The sequence below is a fragment of the Henckelia pumila genome, chromosome 4 (genome assembly GCF_033568475.1).
Source record: "Henckelia pumila isolate YLH828 chromosome 4, ASM3356847v2, whole genome shotgun sequence".
NCBI classification, from domain to species: Eukaryota; Viridiplantae; Streptophyta; class Magnoliopsida; order Lamiales; family Gesneriaceae; genus Henckelia; species Henckelia pumila.
Window position 1 is genome coordinate 54773612 of NC_133123.1, and position 12372 is coordinate 54785983.

Here is a 12372-nt window from a genome sequence, read left to right on the forward strand (position 1 = left end):
ACGATACGGTGCTCTAGAAATAGGCGAAGTATCCGACATCAACTCTATGCCAAACTCGACTTCCCTAGTAGGAGGAAAACCCGGAATCTCATCAGGAAACACATCTGGAAATTCATCCACAACAGGAATGCTCTCTATCCCAATACTCTCAGCGGAAAAATCAACTGCATAGATAAGGTAGCCTTCCCCGCCAGACTCTAGAGCTCGACAGGCTCTCAAAGCTGATACCAAAGGCATTGGGGGTCGCGCTCCCTCACCATAGAAAAACCAGCTCTCACTCCCCTCCGGATGAAAGCGTACTAATCTCTGATAGCAGTCCACTGAAGCTGGATAGGTAGTCAACATATCTATTCCCAAAATGCAATCAAAGTCGTCCATCGCTAGGACCATGAGATTCGCAATCAAAATGTTACCCTCGAACTCTAAAGGGCAACTCATCACTAGACGCTTAGCCAAAGCAGATTGGCCCGTCGGAGAAGAAACAGATATCACTACGTCTAGTGCAATGCATGGTAACTTATGTCTCTTAACAAAACGTGCAGAAATGAAGGAATGAGATGCACCAGTGTCAATAAGTACAAGAGCAGGTATACCATAAAGCAGAAATGTACCTGCGAATGACTTTCTCATTCTCCTTCACAGCCTGATCATGCCTCAAGGCAAACACCTGGCCAGAAGCTCGTGGCCTCAAATGAGAACTCCCAGCAGACTGTCCCTGCGACCTCTGCTGAACGGTGGCCTGAGAACCCGATCCTGAACCAGAACCAGAACCGCCTCCCCCAGACAGTGGACAATCTCTCCGGATATGACCAGTCTCTCCACAATGGGAACAAGCTCCAGAAGCTCTACGGCACTTGTCGGATGGATGGTTCTTCCCATAGTGATCACACTTGTCCTTCTTACCGAAACGGACAACACCCCCAGAACCAGAGGAAGAAGAAGTAGATCCAGACTTCTTGAAAGTTTGGGCACGGGGACCCAAATAACTAGCAGGTCTCGACTGAGAGAAAGACTTGTTCCGCCGAATGCTGTCCTCTGCCTGGTGACAACGGCTCACCAAACCCTCGTAGGACATGTCGTCGCCAACCGCCACACGGTCATGGATCTCAGGGTTAAGGCCCTGAAGGAACAGATTATACTTCATCTCTGAGCTATCAGCAATCTCGGGGCAATAGGATAGCAGATCAAAGAACCTCTGCTGATACTCATCAATAGACATGGCTCCCTGTCGCAGACTCAGTAGCTCGCCTGCCTTCGACTGACGGAGTGCAGGAGGAAAATACCGCTTTTGAAAAGCTGTGCAGAACTCGGCCCAAGTGGCCACTCATCTCGCCGCAATAAAGGGTGCAGAAGTAAACCTCCACCACCTACGGGCTCGCCCATCCAGAAGATAGCCAAGGGTCTCCATCTTCTGCTCCTCGGTGCAGTGGAAAGTCTGAAAAGTCATCTCCATGCGGTCTAACCAATTTTCTGCATCCTCCGGAGACTCACCTCCAACTAAGGGCTTAGGACCCATAGCTAAGAATCGACGCACAGTGAAACGCTCATCGTCATGATGACGATGATGCCGTTCTTGATGATGCTCTCGGCCGGCATCACCCCAACACCCAGCAATACTGCCATGAGAACTCTGGTCATCACGATTTGCCATCTACAAAAATACCTCATGGTTACCATATGCAGAGTCTAAATCCCAAGAATACTATGCTTGCTCTGATACCATAAATGTAGTGACCCTTACCCGGATCACCTACTAAACAGAATTTAGGCATGCAATTAACTTAATAAAACAGATATCAGAATAAAACTGCGGAATCCATAAACATTATACAATCCCAAGTAAAGGAATCTGTAATTTATCCAATAATATACAACCAAATCGAATAGCTGTATAAACCCAAACAATAGTAATAAAACCTAAGCGAAGCTCCAGCTGGCCAACCACTGACTAGCCCCTCCTGGATCCACCCTCCTCGTCCAATCGCAAACCTGCCCCATGGAATAGGGTGTCCAAAAAATACAGAGTACGAGACGTGAGCATAAAATGCTCAGTGTGAGAGTATGAGTATACATGCATGCAAAGTGAACTCCCTATAGACTCGAGGTCAAGGATCAGATAACAGAGACAGACCGGGCCCTGGTATGTAGCACGATGTGCCATCGCTTCAGGAGGTGGCTCCCATACCGAGATAACCGTGGATACGCCGGACCCAAATCGATGGAAGTCCATCCACTAACAGGATAGGGTACAACCCTACTAACAGACATCTCGAAAGAGATACAGCAAGATGCAAATGAATGCAGCATAATATCATGGCATATAAATCATGCAGTCACATAATACATGCATACTCAGTCAGGATATCTCGAACAGTACTTTCGTACCTCAATACAGTGCAAGCTCTACCAACTCTAGGTCCACGCCTATAGTCTGCTCTACACTGCCAAATGATACTACTATCATTAAAGTGCTCTAAAAGCCTTAACTAAGCTATTGCATACTCCTAAATATTTATAGGAAGCAAAAGCTATACCTTCGTCCGTCGTTAGCCCTTTGATGTCGATGCCTCCAGAACTTGGGCACAACTCCGCTACGACTACCGAACGCCTCGCCGACCTCCGGACCAAGCCTAAGAAGACTAGAATAGCTCCAAAAGGACTAGAAAGGAAAGGAGAAATCGGAATTGGCAAATGAAAGTGAAACCTCGGCCTTCTATTTATAGACAACGATCGGAACTTCCGATCCTTGATCGGAACGTCCGAACCTCGATCGAAACGTCCGATCCTGCCATCGGAGCTTTCGAAGATCCTGATCTACCACGTGTCAAAATATCACTAGTTGACTCCGGATAGGGGTGATCGGAGCTTCCGATCCTGATCGGAGCTTCCGATCCAACCACACGTCATGCCTGACGTAATAACATCAGTGCCTCCGATCGCTCATCGGAGCGTCCGATCCTGTTCGGAGCTTCCGATCATCCCTTCGGAGCTTCCGATCCGTCCAATACCCAATTCAATTAATTAGCATTAATCCTTTAATTACTCAATTAGGGTACGGGCTACTACAGATGGGATCCGGTGCATTAGTGCTGGTATGATCGCACCCAACAATTAATGAATTCTTTATTTTTTTGTCTCTCGAATTGCAGATCGGAGGAACAGGAGCTGCAGTTTCAAACGGACATAACTTTCGATCGGCTGAGAGTTACTGGAGCTTCAGCCTGCTCACGCGAAGCTCCACTCGATACCTATAGTGCGTATCTCGGTTAAAGAGACAGAGACGCTCAAATTCCAAAATGGAGATGGTCTTTCGGGGCATTTTTCCCGTATGTCGCGCTGGGACCCACCGAAGCGGCCCGCGTCACCTAGATTGCACGTTCACATCGTATGATTTAGTCTATTGCATCTTTTCTATTCGCGGATTGGACAAAAAGATTCGGAAATAGGACGGCGAGGAATCGAAAGAACTAGAAATACGAGTAAGAAAAAAAAATTAATGAAAAAAGGGGTGCAACACGAGGACTTCCCAAGGGGTCACCCATCCTAGTACTGCTCTCGCCCAAGCACACTTAACTTCAAAGTTCTGATGGGATCCGGTGCATTAGTGCTGGTCTGATCGCACCCAACAGTGAATGAATTCTTTATTGTTTTGTCTATCGAATTGCGGATCGGAGGAACAGGAGCTGCAGTTTCAAACAGACATAACTTTCGATCAGCTAAGAGTTACTGGAGCTTCAGCCTGCTCACGCGAAAATTCTCTCGATACCTACATCAAGTATCTCGGTCTAAGAGACGGAGACGCTCAAATTACAATCCGGAGATGGTCTTTCGGGGCGTTTTTCCCGTATGGCACGCTGGAACCCACCAAAGCGGCCAGCGTCACCCAGATCGCACGTTCACGTCATGTGATTAAGTCTAATTGCATCTTTTCTATCCGCGGATTGGACTGAAAGAGTCAGAAATAGGACGGCGAGGAATCGGAAAAATAAGAAGTACGAGTAAGAAAAAAAAAATTAATGAAAAAGGAGTGCAACACGAGAACTTCCCAGGGGGTCACCCATCCTAGTACTACTCTCGCCCAAGCACGCTTAACTTCAGAGTTCTGATGGGATTTAGAGCATTAGTGATGGTATAATCACACCAAAAATGAATGAATTCTTTGTTGTCTCGAATTGCGGATCGGAGGAATAGGACCTTCAGTTTCAAACGAACATAACTTTCAATCTGCAGAGAGTTACGGAAGCTTCAGCCTACTCATGCAAAACTCTTCTCGATACCTACGGCGCGTATCTCGGTCTAAGAGACAGAGAAGCTCAAATTCAAACCCGGAGATGGTCTTTGGGGGCATTTTTCCCGTAGGGCATGCTGGGACCCACCGAAGTGGCCCGCATCACCCAGATCGCATGTTCACATCGTGTGATTCAGTCTATTGCATCTTTTCTATCCGCGGATTGGACTGAAAGAGTCGGAAATAGGACGGAGAGAAATCGGATGAACAAGATGTACGAGTAAGAAAAAAAGAAACTAATAAAAAAGGGATGCAACACGAGGACTTCCCAGGGGGTCACCCATACTAGTACTGCTCTTGCCCAAGCACGCATAACTTCGAAGTTCTGATGGGATCCGGTGCATTAGTGCTGGTATGATCACACCCGACAGTGAATGAATTCTTTATTTTTTTGTCTCTCGAATTGCGGATCGGAGGAACAGGAGCTGCAGTTTCAAACGGACATAACTTTCAATTGGCTGAGAGTTACAGGAGCTTTAGCCTTCTCACGCGAAGCTCCACTCGATACCTAAAGTGCGTATCTCGGTTAAAGAGACGGAGACGCTCAAATTCCAAAACGGAGAAGGTCTTTCGGGTCATTTTTCCCATATGTTGCGCTGGGACCCTCCGAAGCGGCCCGCGTCACCAGATTGCACGTTCACATCGTATGATTCAGTCTATTGCATCATTAATATCCGTGGATTGGACTGAAAGAGTCAGAAATAGAAAGGCGATGAATCGAAAGAACAAGATGTACGAGTAAGAAAAAAAGAAATTAATGAAAAAAAAGGTGCAACACGAGGACTTCCCAAGGGGTCACCCATCCTAGTATTGCTCTCGCCCAAGCACGCTTAACTTCGGAGTTCTGATGGGATCCGGTACATTAGTTCTGGTATGATCGCACCCAACATTGAATGAATTCTTTATTGTTTTGTCTCTCGAATTGCGGATCGGAGGAACAGGAGCTGCAGTTTCAAAAGGACATAACTTTCGATCGGCTAAGAGTTACTGCTCTCGCCCAGGCACGGTTAACTTCGGAGTTCGTTCTTGCCCAGGAACAGTTAACTTCGGAGTTCTGATGGGATCCGATGGATTAGTGCTGGTATGATCACACCCAACAGTGAATGAATTCTTTATTGTTTTGTCTCTCGAATTACGGATCGGAGGAGCAGGAGCTTTAGTTTCAAACGGACATAACTTTCGATCGGCTAAGAGTTACGGGAGCTTCAACCTGCTCACGCGAAGCTCCTCTCGATACCTACAGCAAGTATCTCGATTTGAGAAACGGAGACGCTCAAATTACAACCCGGAGATGGTCTTTCGTGGCATTTTTCCCGTAGGGCGCGCTGAGACCCATCGAAGCGGCCCGCGTCAGCCAGATCGCACGTTCACGTCGTTTGATTAAGTCTATTGAATCTTTTCTATCCACGGATTGGACTGAAAGTTCAACGACCCTAACTCTCTAAATATAAATAAATAAATATGCGGAAATTTTTTTTTTTATTACTTACTAAATAAAAATATGTACATACATGCACATACATATATGCACAGAATAAATACTGGCAATTTGAAAACTTAAAATTTCATAAATTAAATATCTGAGTTATGCGTTTAATAAAATACTGAGAAAAACAAAATAAATTAAAGTTTTGCATGCACTGAAAATATTTCAATAAAAACATCCCATAGTGTCAATTACTGAAAATAAATAAAAAATGTATAACATGATAAAATATTCGAAACATGCATATAGACTCAGACAACGGTCACGGCCACGGGGTCACTACATGTCCGCTCATAGGTCCTCGCCACCGGTGGGTACCACATCCTCCTCTACGTACTCACCTGCACCATACCAGTGTAGTGAGCCTAGAGGCCCAACATGCTAACATAACAAGCGTTTAAAAATAATTTAAATCACTTTAATACTAATACATAACATATACATGAATGAGCATGCTTAAAAATATCATGAACATAACATAAACTTAAATTAAACTTGAATATCATAATAATACATAAACATTGTTGAGCAAAGTATTTTCTAACATCGAAAGGTCGCATCCATAGTGTAACCATACATACATTAAATACTGATCAGTGTGGTAAACCAACGTACGTGACGGTGACGAATCACCTCTTAAATTGGCAGTAAACTACCCTTCAATAGTTCACATATGGGGACGAATCCCCCTTAAATTGTCACACTACTTCAACTTTCAACATAAAATTATTTTCTTTTGCTCAACCTCAAACATTAAATCATGCATAAAAATTATTTCATGAATGCATGTACTTAAATAAAATGTGTGTCCTTCATATATATTAATTTAATTTCATACTAACATATAAATATTAAAAATTACTTCCATGCATAAAAAAAATTAATTAAATATATATTCAGGACCATTGCAATTTCTCATGGGTTGTACTGAACTATTGGGCCTAACACTCAAGCCCTTTTTCTTAAATTCTGGCCCATTAACACTGAGACTGACCCATTAATACACTTAAACCCAAAAATACATTTCTAGGCCCAATTAATAAATTAAAGCCCATTAAAACATTCATGGCCCAATAACAACCTATTCTGGCCCAATGGGCCCAAAAGCCCAAAGACTGGCCCAATAATTTTCATGGGCTTCCAAGCCCATAAAAATTATTAGGCTAACTTAAAATAATTATTCAAGCCCATTAATAAATTTAAATGTAGCCCATTAATTTAATTAATCTATTTAGCCCAACTAAAACACTTTAACTTAATAATTAACTTAAAAATAAAATATCCGAGCCCGACTAACTTAACCCGGACCCGGACCCAACTAACATGACCCAAGACCCACTAAATTGACCCGAACCACCAACCCGACCCGGACCCACCCCTGATACCCTAAAACCCGCAGCCCCTTCCTAGTTCATGCTGCGGCCGTGAGCAGCAGCCACTCCTTGGCTACTGCCGGCCTGCTCCGACCGCCCCTAGCCGGAGCGCCGCCCTAGCTCGGTCTCAACCCTTCACCCTAGCCCAAGGCCGAACCCTCCTTCCAGAAACCCTAACCTGCGCACCCCATGGCTACTTCTTGCACCAGCTCGCCCATGCCTCTATCTAGCCCATGACCGACAGAGCAAAGCTAGCCTAAGGACCTCGACGAACCCCTTGGCAGCCCTGACCAGCAGCCATGCACGCCCCTTAACCAAAAATGTGAACATGATTCCCAAAAACGTGAACAAGTGCATACATTCAACCTTCTCGATTTTTTTTTTCTTCTGAAATTTCTTGAATTAAAAAAAATGATACATACACACACACATGCATAAGTACTGATATGGCACAAAAATTAGAGAAAGAATCATGCCTTGCACCGTAGGTTGAAGAGAAGAAGGCGCGTGGAACGATTCCGGGACGACGAGGCGACGATGACACAACTTGGATGCTTCAAAATCGTGGCTATGGAATCCTTAGAGATGCTAGCCGATGAAGAAGATGAAGAACAAGGGAGGGGGTGGCGGCTAGAAGATTCAACGTAGGATTTTGGGGTAGGTTTAGGTTAATTAGAATAAAATAAAGTTTAGGATAATTAAAATATTAATAAGGGTTTTAAATATACAATATATATAACTTAAAAACTCTAAATAATATTTAAAATCTGATAACTTTAATAAAATCCCGAAATATATAATTAAGGGAATTTTAAAGATAGTAAAAAGTCATTATTTTGGCTAAATTTGGATAAAAATGGACTCCTAAAATTATATAAAATTAAATATTGAAAATTTTGAGGAAATAAAACTCAAAATAATATTTTTGGGCTCTAAAAATGCTCATGAAATAAATTGGATACAATGTTGTCATCTCGTCCGTCCACGGACCCGTCTACGCGATAAAATAATTAAATTTCCATATATCATGAAAAATCACTAATTATGGGTTAAATGCTTAAAAATAACTTAAAACATGCACCAATAATTTCACATAATTATTTAACCCATAATCTAAAATTTTAAATAAATAAATTCCCTAATTATGCATGCGAATTTACGTACTAAAAATATTGGGTGTTACAATTCTCCCCCCCCCCCCCCCCCCCCTTAATTTGAATTTCATCCTCGAAATTAAAGTACTTACCCGAACAACTCCGGGTAGCGAGTCCTCATGTCTGCCTCGGTCTCCCAAGTAGCTTCCTCCTCTGAATGATTCAGCCACTGGACTCTGACCATCGGTATGACCCGCGTCCTCAATCTGCGCTCCTCCCTAGCCAAGATCCGTATAGGCCTCTCCTTAAATGCTAACTCCGGTGTCAACTGAAGAGGCTCAAAATCCAACACATGTGACGGGTTCGAGATATATCTCCGAAGCATGGATACATGGAATACATTGTGCACTGCCGCTAGCCCATGTGGTAGAGCTAAACGGTAGGCCAACGTGCCAACTCTCTCCAAGATCTCGAATGGCCCTATATATCTAGGGTTAAGCTTGCCTCTCCGGCCAAATCGCACTACTCCCTTCATAGGTGACACCTTCAGGAATACGTGATCACCTACAGCGAACTCCAAATCTCGTCGTCGAGTATCTGCATAACTCTTCTGACGACTCTGAGCAGTCCTCATGCGATCCCGAATCTGGGTCACAATATCAGCAGTCTGCTGCACTATCTCAGGACCCAATAGGATTCTCTCTCCAACCTCATCCCAATGAAGAGGAGAACTGCATCTCCTCCCATACAAAGCTGCATAAGGAGCCATACCTATAGACGCCTGAAAGCTATTGTTATAGGTAAACTCCACTAACGGCAATCTCGTCTCCCATGAGCCCTGAAAATCGATGACACAGGCTCTCAGTAAATCCTCAAGAACCTGTATCACCCTCTCAGATTGCTCATCTCTCTGGGGATGAAAAGCTGTGCTGAACAGTAATCTGGTCCCCAATGTTGTATGTAGACTTTTCCAAAACGCGAATGTGAATCTCGGATCTCTATCGGATACGATAGACACTGGTATGCCATGCAGTCTAACAATCTCCTTGATGTAAAGCTCTGCATACTGTGTCAAGGAGTAGGAAGTCCTCACCAGCAAGAAATGAGCTGACTTGGTCAGTCTATCCACGATCACCCAAATAGCTGTGCAACCTCTAGCACTCCTCGGTAAGCCAATTACAAAGTCCATAGTAATATTCTCCCATTTCCATTCCGGAATAGGAAGAGGTCTAAGAAGTCCTGCTGGACGCTGATGCTCAGCCTTGACATGCTGACAAGTCAAGAACTCTGACACAACTCTCCTGATTGCTCTCTTCATCCCGGGCAACTAATACAATAGCTGCAAATCTCGGTACATCTTCGTACTTCGGGGTGAATGGAGTACGGAGATGTGTGACTCTCTGCTAGAATCTCAACTCTCAACTGATCGACGTTCGGTACCCACATCCTACCACGGTATTGAACAATGCCATCCACAACTGTATACAGAAGACCACCCTTGGCCTCATCTCTCTGTATCCAACGCTGCAAATCCTCATCAGTAGACTGTCCATCCCTGATCCGATCTAGCAGAACTGGCTGCAACGTCAATACTGACAAGCTCGGTGCATGACCACCCGAGTAAAACTCCAAATCAAACCTCTGAATCTCCCTCTGCAGTGGTAACTGCACTGACAAACACGATACCACTGACGACTTCCGACTCAAAGCATCGGCCACTACATTAGCTTTACCCAGATGGTAGCTAATGTCACAGTCGTAATCCTTCACCAACTCCAACCATCTCCGTTGCCTCATGTTCAACTCCTTCTGAGTGAAGAAGTACTTGAGGCTCTTGTGATCAGTGAAAATCTTGCACTTCTCTCCATACAGATAGTGCCTCCAGATTTTCAAAGCGAAGACCACTGCCGCTAACTCCAAATCATGTGTCGGGTAGTTCTACTCATGAATCTTAAACTGCCTCGATGCATAAGCAATAACCTTACCACACTGCATAAGTATTGCGCCTAAACCTAGCTTAGACGCATCGGTGTACACCACTAACTCCTCGTGTGGTACTGTCATCGCTAAAACCGGTGTGGTAAAGAGTGCTTCCTTCAGCTGATCGAAGCTCCTCTGACAGTCTGGACTCCAAACAAACTTCGCATTCTTCTTGGTTAAGGAAGTCAAGGGTACTGCAATAGAGGAAAAACCCTTAACTTCCTATAGTATCCTGCCAAACCCAAGAAAGTGCGAATCTCCAAAGCATTCTTCGGAATACCCCATTTTTGCACTGCCTCAACCTTCGACTGATCCACTGCAATCCCATCTCTAGAAATAATGTGGCCAAGAAATGCCACCTGCTCAAGCCAAAACTCGCACTTGCTGAACTTGGCATACAAACGATGCTCCCTCAAAGTCTGCAAGGCTGTCTGTAGATGCTGCCTATGCTCCTCAACGCTCCTAGAGTAGATCAAGATATCATCAATGAAGACTATGATGAACTGATCAAGATACGGCCGAAAAACTCGGTTCATGAGATCCATGAAAACCGCTGGAGCATTGGTCATCCCAAATGGCATCAATAAGAACTCGTAATGCCCATAACGTGCCTGGAAAGCAGTCTTGGACACATCTGCATCTCTAACTCGCAGCTGATGATAACCAGATCGCAGGTCGATCTTGGTGAACACCGAAGCTCCCTGAAACTGATCAAATAAGTCCTCTATCCTCGGCAGTGGGTACTTATTCTTCACTGTGACCCTATTGAACTCTCGATAATCGATGCACAGTCTCATACTGCCATCTTTCTTCTTCACCAATAACACTGGAGCTCCCCATGGAGAAAAACTAGGACGAACAAAGCCTTTCTCTAATAACTCTTGTATCTGCTCCTTCAACTCTTTCATCTCGGTAGGAGCAAGTCTGTATGGTGCCTTAGAGATAGGCACGGTGTCTGGCACTAAGTCGATGCTGAACTCCACATCTCTCACTGGTGGAATTCCTGCAACATCCTCCGGAAAGACGTTTGGAAAGTCACGAACCACCTCTATCTCGGATAATGATCTGCTAGATGGTTCTGAGGCCATGACAATACTTGCTAGAAAACCTTGACAACCCCATTTCAACAGCTTCCTCGCCTGAATAAGAGATATCACCTGAGGAATATCACTGCTCTGAGATGCATGAAAAGTAAACGGGTCGCCTCCCGGCGGTTTCACTGACACTGTCCTCCGACGAAAATCAATCGAAGCTCCATTGACTGTCAACCAGTCCATACCCAATATCAAATCAAATCCACTCAACGAAAAAATCACCACATCTGCGCGAATGGAGTGCCCCTGAAGCTCCAACTCCAGTTCTCGAATGACACTAGAGGTAGAAATAATCTGTCCTGACGGCATAGTGACATCATAACCACTGTCAAAAATCTCGGGTGTGATGCCTATCCGTCTGATAAACTCCAGGGAGATAAACGAATGCGTAGCCCCTGAATCTAGCAACGCAAACGTGGAGTTGTCTCCAACTAAAATTTTCCCTGCACGCAGAAGAATCCCAACAATTTCATACCACTACTAAACTATCCCCCAAAGATAAGTCACTAATAACCCTTAATTCTAGTCACAAGTAAATCATGCTTCTTATTCTAACATGCAGATAGAAAAATCCCAAATAAAAATTATTTCACAAAGAAAAATCGAAATTCTTAACCAAAGGAAGAAATTATAAAATACTAGGGGTAAGATATACCGGTGATCAAGGAGGTGTCTGGGTCTGCCTCCTCTGCCTGCATAACGAACACTCTACCAGCAGTGTTCTTCTTCCTCGGGCAATTAGCTATCTGGTGCCCTGGCTCTCTACAGTGGAAACAAACTCCTGCTCCCAAAAGACAAGATCCCGAATGCATCTTCTGACACTTCGGGCAAGTAGGAAAACCTCCAGTATTAAGGGCCCCGCCCCTAGGCTGCTGTGGCCTCTGCTGCTGGTTCGGGCCCTTAGACGGCCCAATATACTGCTTCTTCGCAGGAGGCTGCGAAGATGGTCGCTGAAATCCAGATTGATTCTGTCTCTTCCCCTGCAGCTCTCTCTGTATCTCTCTCCTACCCTCCTTTGACCTCAGTGCTCTACTAACTGCCGCCTCATATGTAGCGA

The 12372-nt window shown here is 44.5% G+C and overlaps 4 non-coding genes across 4 annotated transcripts; all 4 read right to left on the reverse strand.

Moving 5' to 3' along the window:
* Positions 1-3505: 3505 nt before the first annotated feature.
* On the reverse strand, positions 3506-3624 carry LOC140870503 (5S ribosomal RNA). Its single transcript, XR_012147461.1, has one exon. It is a non-coding gene; the product is annotated as a 5S ribosomal RNA (ribosomal RNA).
* Positions 3625-4024: 400 nt separating this feature from the next.
* Positions 4025-4143, reverse strand: LOC140868779 (5S ribosomal RNA). Its single transcript, XR_012146180.1, has one exon. It is a non-coding gene; the product is annotated as a 5S ribosomal RNA (ribosomal RNA).
* Positions 4144-4535: 392 nt separating this feature from the next.
* LOC140868531 (5S ribosomal RNA) lies at positions 4536-4654 on the reverse strand. The gene has a single exon (XR_012145944.1). It is a non-coding gene; the product is annotated as a 5S ribosomal RNA (ribosomal RNA).
* A 400-nt stretch (positions 4655-5054) lies between these two features.
* LOC140867986 (5S ribosomal RNA) lies at positions 5055-5173 on the reverse strand. Its single transcript, XR_012145423.1, has one exon. It is a non-coding gene; the product is annotated as a 5S ribosomal RNA (ribosomal RNA).
* Positions 5174-12372: the final 7199 nt, after the last annotated feature.